Below are 6,193 nucleotides of genomic sequence, written 5' to 3'. Positions count from 1 at the left end.
CTGGGATGTTGCCCTCGAATAGCATCAAAATACCCAAGCGGCAGGTTTTTCCCCTTTCACAGGGCATCTCCCAAGCAGGGAAGGCAACGGGTTTCCAGCGCCCATGCCAGGGTCGGCGCCTCTTTGCTGCTCCTCTTCCCTTTAATTGCCAGGCTCCAAGGCAACGCGCTGTGTTAGAGGAGCCAGAGAAGTCACGTCAGGAAAAGGCGGTTGGGTCAAAACGCTCCATCTGTGCCCGCGCCAGGCTCGGGGGTGAGGTGGGGACCCGGGGTGGCACGGGGGGGGGCGGGGGGGGTGGCCAGCGCCATTGTGTCTTGCACACCGGGTAAATGACCCCGCTTGGGGACAACACTGTGGCCACCCATGGCCACGCACACCCTATCGAGGGATGGCCGTCCCACCGTCTGAGTGAGCGATCCATCACCGCAGGCACACAGATGGCAGGATTTTGGGTACAAATCTTAACTGCTTGTAGCGCCAGCTGGGGCCAGATGGGCTGACGGGGGGGAGACAGGACAGGGACATCTTCACCCAACAGCTCTCATACCAGTTCCAGTAAAATAAAACCCAACGAACAGACATCGAGCTCAGCTGCGCTGGTTTTAAAACGCAGCAGCCTTTCTGCAGGAGGCTCCTCCAGGGCACAAGGGCTCAAGCCAACGCCAACAGATCCCTGTCCCTTCGGTGACGATCGCCACCAGCGCTTCCTCCCCTCCATACCATTACACAGAGAGGAAAAAAAAAACAGTGCTCGGGCACAGGGCGGCCCCTCTCCCTGTCACTTCTGTCCCCCCTCCCAGCTGGGTGGGTGCTGCCATGGCCCCTCTGAACCATTTTCTGACACACAGGGAAGGTGGTTTGGGGGAGAAAAGCCACCCCCGAGCTCCTGGCTGCCTCTCTGCTGCTCCGGTCCCTCCTCCTTTAAATCCCGGCTCTTCTCCGACTCCTCACAAAATGTCTCCGTCGCTGCCTGCCAGAGCCGGCTCCAGCCTCCCAAGAGCTGGCTGTCATTTGGAGAGGCTTTGAAAGGGGGGGAAATCTATCTTTATCCGCACCAGGAAGCGCCATGCGCGACTCTGGCACTGTGCAAGTAATTAACAATAATGAAAAGTTGGGGTTGCCATGGATATGCTGTTCTATTTACAACGTGCATCTCTCCCCATCACCCAGACCCGCGCAGCAACCCAGGGAAATCAGAACCCCATTCACTGCCTTGGCGTGTGGTTTTATTTTTAACGGGGATGCTGTCACAGGAAGGCAGCCAGGCGGGACGCCGGGGGCAGGACGGCGGCTGCTGCTGCCCCGACACAGGCCGGCTCCTCCGGCTGATGCTCGGGAAGCAGCACATGGGATTTCTGTGCTGCTCTGCCTCACCCAGGCAGCTGCTGCCAGTGAAAGGAAACCCCATAAAAGCGCTTTTCAGAGACCTCAAACTAACCAGTCATGACTTTGCTGTAAAAAAATGGGGATTAAAAAAAAAAAAAAAAAAGACCATCCCCCACACACACCATTTTTGAGAACTTTTGTGCTAACGGGCCCTCGCTTCAGACCCTGCTTTGGGACCAATGATGGTTCAGGGCGGGGAAAAGAAAAAAAAAAAAAAAAAAAAAAAAAAAAGGAGAGAGAGAAAAATAAAAAGAGAAAGAAAAAACAAAGGGAAAAAAAAGTCAGCCCGGGGGTTGTTTTTGGCGGGCTGCTGTGCAGGTCTCGCATGCCCGGCGCTCCGGGAACGCCAGACCTCGTTAGTACACTGCGGGCTCTCAGCGAAGGATTGCAGTTGGCTTAATTAGAGACTCAGGTGAACATGAAAGATTAAATATGGAACAAGGCTGGGGACAGGCAGGAAGACGGCCAGTTTGGGTTAATGTGCCGATACAGGTACCTGCAGAATTAATTACGCCAGGGCTCGGGCAGCGCGGGGAGGCTGTCGCTGCTCCATCCCAGCACCCTCTTAGTCACCACTAATAGCCCTCGCATGAGGTATGCGCGGTATGAATCTTCTTTGGGGCCGTGTTATTCGCCTGTCATTAAAAGCATCGGTGCCGGGGTTTTTTTTGGGTCTCACAGCTGCCGTCACACCAGCAGCAGACGCACTCGGCCCCGTTGGTGACTCAACCGGGGGCGGTGGGGGCTGCCTGGAGCAGATCCCGGGGGCCTGCGCCGCCCCCGGCACCGGGCTCCCCCGCTCCCCACACCGCCGCAGCCCGGCAGATAGCGCCGATAACGAAGGCACAAGAAGCCCTAGTTTTAATGCCTGCTCGAATTCCCGTCAGGTGGGGCCGGTGAAACCTAAACCACCTCCTTTTGGAGACAAACACCACCACGCTGGAACAGCAGCTTTTCGGCCGCGGTTAAAGAAATACCAGAGCCGCCCTCCTGGCTGGTGCGACACCAAAAAGGGAAAAATCCAAACCACTCGGCCATGCCCCATAGCGATCTCCTCTCCTCTTCCAAAAAACTGGTTCCGCAGCCTTCCGGGAACAGCCAGCATGGATTTATTAGTGAGTGCGGAGAGAGTGCGCGTGGTGGCACAAGGAAAGCACTCACCCTTCATCTGGAGCTGACGGAGGTGCCAGGCGGCGAACCCACCGGCAGCCTCACGCACACAAATGCCTGCAGCCCCCCGTCCCGCCTGGCTGCTCCCCACGGAGCCGAACGTGCTTCCACAGGGAACCATGGGCCAGATCCCCCATCCCAGCCATGCGTCAGCACCGGGTCAGGACCACGTGGGAACCTAGGGGGCAACGATGGAGTAGGAAAGAGCATGAGAAACCCAGGGAAGGGGTCAAGAACAAGCTCGGAGCACGCAGGGTGCCCAGCGTTTGGGGCCTCCATGGTGCAGGAGCTGTTAGGCAATGCCTGCTCCACCACAGGCTCCCCGCCAAACAAGGATCACCTTTTGCACTAAAGAAAGTAACCTGGCATCCCTTGAGATTTCCGTACAATCATAGACTGGTTTGGGTTGGAAGGGACCTTAAAGCCCATGCAGTGCCACCCCCTGCCCTGGGCAGGGACACCTCCCACCAGCCCAGGTTGCTCCAAGCCCCATCCAACTTGCCCTTGAACCCCTCCAGGGATGGGGCAGCCACAGCTTCTCTGGGCAACCTGGGTCAGGGGCTCACCACCCTCAGAGTGAAAAAAATCACTAACATCTCATGTCTTTTGCAAAGCCTGTCTGAAAAATCAAGGTTTCATGAACCAGCATCTGCAGGTGCCGGCACTCTCTAAACCTTCCCATTAAATGCGATGGGGACGCAAGCTTGGAGCACCCCCGTGCAGTGCTGGTGGGGCAGGCTCTGCCGGAGCACGCTGCAGGCTGGCCTTACAGGAGGTGTCTGAGGTCAGAGAGTCATGGAATGGTTAGAGTTGGAAGGGACCTTAAAGATCACCTAGTTCCAACCCCCTGCCCTGGGCAGGGACACCTCCCACCAGCCCAGGTTGCTCAAAGCCCCGTCCAACCTGGCCTTGAACCCCTCCAGGGATGGGGCAGAGACCCCAGCTCAGCTGCCCAGGAGGCAGGCAGCGATGTGCGGGCTGGGATGGGGTGAGGGGAGCCACGGTGGGAGAGGTGCAAGGAGCAGCGAGCGCCTCTGGGGAGGCTGAGCTGCCGGGCCACGTCAGCCCATCAGCCCTCGCTTCCCTGCCTGGCCACGGAGCCTGTCCCTGGGGCGCGGGGTTGGGGAAAGACACGGAGCATCACCCGCCAGCCCGGCTGGAGGCACGCACGCCGCGGCTCTGCCTCGCATGGTCGCACAGCCCCGTGAGTCAGCGGGCAAGATCCCGGATGAAGCTCACCCAACCCTCCCGAGACCAAACGGCACCCTGGCACCCCTCTGCCACAACACAGCACCTACCATGGGATCCCTGCCCAACGCACCATCTCAACGCAACGAGGGGACCCTTCAGTGCAGCAAACATACATAGAGCTGCTTCCCGTGACCCTACAGAGCCCACAGTCACCTATAGCAGAGGGAAGACTGTCCCTGGGGGACGATGCCATCCTCCACACAGCCCAGGGAGCCCGGCTGGGCAACTGGGAGCCATCAGGGATGCCCGGGATGCCGGGGCGAGGAACGAGGATGGCCCTGGTTGCGACTAAGTCTCTGGCATTCGTGGCTCCCCACAGCCAAACACAACACACCTGGGCTACAGAAACACTTCCCACTTCACCCACCGACCCCGTGAATCAGAGCACCCCGTGGATTTGGAGTCACGCACCCTCATGGCCGGCTGCGCCCCGGGAGCCCTGAAGCCCAAATCTGCCCCAGCACAGGGGGACTCGGCCCGTGGGTTGGGATGCGCTCCCCCCTCTGCTCCCCGTGACACTGGAAAGCAAACAAAGCTCCTGCCTGCCGTGTTGTGACATCCCCCTGCCTCCCCAGGGAGGCCTCCAGTGACCCACATTTGGCCACTTAAATCGCAGGTGGTGACCTAAAGCTCGGGTTTTGTTTTCCCCCATTAACATGCCACAGCCTGAGCGCCCGCTCAGGGATCTCTGCTCTGCGCTGTCACCTCGCATCTGACGAGAGGCGGCCGATGGCTCCGCAGCTGGGTTTATCCCCAGGAGGTCGTTTGCTGCCTCCCCCAGGTCCCTGCTGCCCCCCAAACCTACACCGCAGCTCCCCCAAATGCTGTAAGGGTGTCGTTCCGCTGGGACGCGGGTGCTGCAGGACGGTCAGTGCCTGTTGCTCTGTGGTTGAACCCCCTGGGATGGGATCGGTGCTACCAAAGACCAGGAGGTCCCATGTTCCTCGTCTTTTTGCATCACGAAGGGACCTTTTTTTGCATCATGCCCGTGCAGGCGGCCGAAGGCGGGGAAGAGTAAACTCTGGCGTAGCCATGGAAACTGGAGAGGATGGATGGATGGATGGCGCGAGTCCCTGCACAGGCGTGCCACGGCCGTGCGGTAACAGCCATCTGCTCCCCACTCAGCCGGCGTGACCCCGCGGCTGCCGATCACGCGCTGATCACAGAGCGTGGCAGGAAAACACCCCGGTGATTAAGCTAATAGCCCTAATGACCAGCTAATGGACTGCGGGCCAGACGCACCCTTCGGGAATGTGCCCAGGACTGCACCTTGCCGCGCTCACCCCGCTCACCCCAACACAGCACGCTGGGCACTGCTGTGTCACGGCTGGGGCGTATTCGCCAGGCTGGGCTGCTGCGAGGTGGGTTTGAGCCCCTCTGAAGCCATTGCCCCCAAAGGCACCGTGGGACAGAACTGAGCCGGTCTGGTCCCACTTTGACCATCTTTTCCCCAACACGGTCTTCGTATCTCTTCCAAAAGATGCACAGGTTCCTATGGGAATGGGGGGAAACCTGCCCAAACGTGATGTCTGCCTTACAGGAGAGCTGCTGCTGCCCTGTGTAACCTGGGCAGCGTATGATGGGAGCGCGGGCTTCCCTCCTGGGGCAGGGGGTCCCCCGGGGGCACCGCTGTCCCCCTGCACCAGGACAGGGGGTCCCAAGGAGGCACCGCTGTCCCCTCCATGCCAGGGCAGGGGGTGAGCCAGCATCCAAGAAAGCACTCGCTGCCGACACCTCCCCTGCGCCCAAGAGCAAACCCTCTGTGTCCCACCTGCCCCTCTGCGCACCCCTGCTGGCCGAAATGGCTCTTTGCTGGGGGGGGTTGCGTGTGGAGGACACCAGCCTCCCAGCAGCGCCCGCCGAGCACCCCCGGCTCCCCCTTCCCCGCTCTGGCTCCCAGAACCCACAAGAGAACCCTTTGCTGGGGCTGAGCGCGGGGAGGAGCTGACATTTCCTTTTAGCTCCGGTACCCACTGCATTTGCTGCGTCCTTGGGTCAAAGGCCTCCCAAGTTTCCCCTCTTTGCATCCTCTAACCCATGCTAAAAACACACAAAGCTCCCGGCATGGTTGAAGGTTAAAAGCACAAGTTACACCAGCATTAAAAACATCCGTGCGCAGTTGTGCGAGTAGTTAAGAACCGTCCGTGATGAGCAGCAAGGGCTGTGCAAGAGTATTTCTCATTTAATGACAGTCAAATGGGGGGAAATGAGGGGTTTGGATGCCTGTGGGGAGAACCCCACATGTTGCTGAGGCTGCCACCATGAAACCCGTCCTCATCCTTCCCTACGCTGCCTGTGGCCACCACCCCAGGCTTGCACTGCCGGGGCTCTGAGCCCCCAGCTCCCGGGGAGACACCCCCGGAGGTTCAGCCCCTCTCCTGGCTTC

Source organism: Rissa tridactyla, chromosome 7, assembly GCF_028500815.1.
Source record: "Rissa tridactyla isolate bRisTri1 chromosome 7, bRisTri1.patW.cur.20221130, whole genome shotgun sequence".
Taxonomy (NCBI): Eukaryota; Metazoa; Chordata; class Aves; order Charadriiformes; family Laridae; genus Rissa; species Rissa tridactyla.
The sequence above is the reverse complement of the archived record's forward strand: the minus strand, read 5'-3'. Positions refer to the sequence as shown.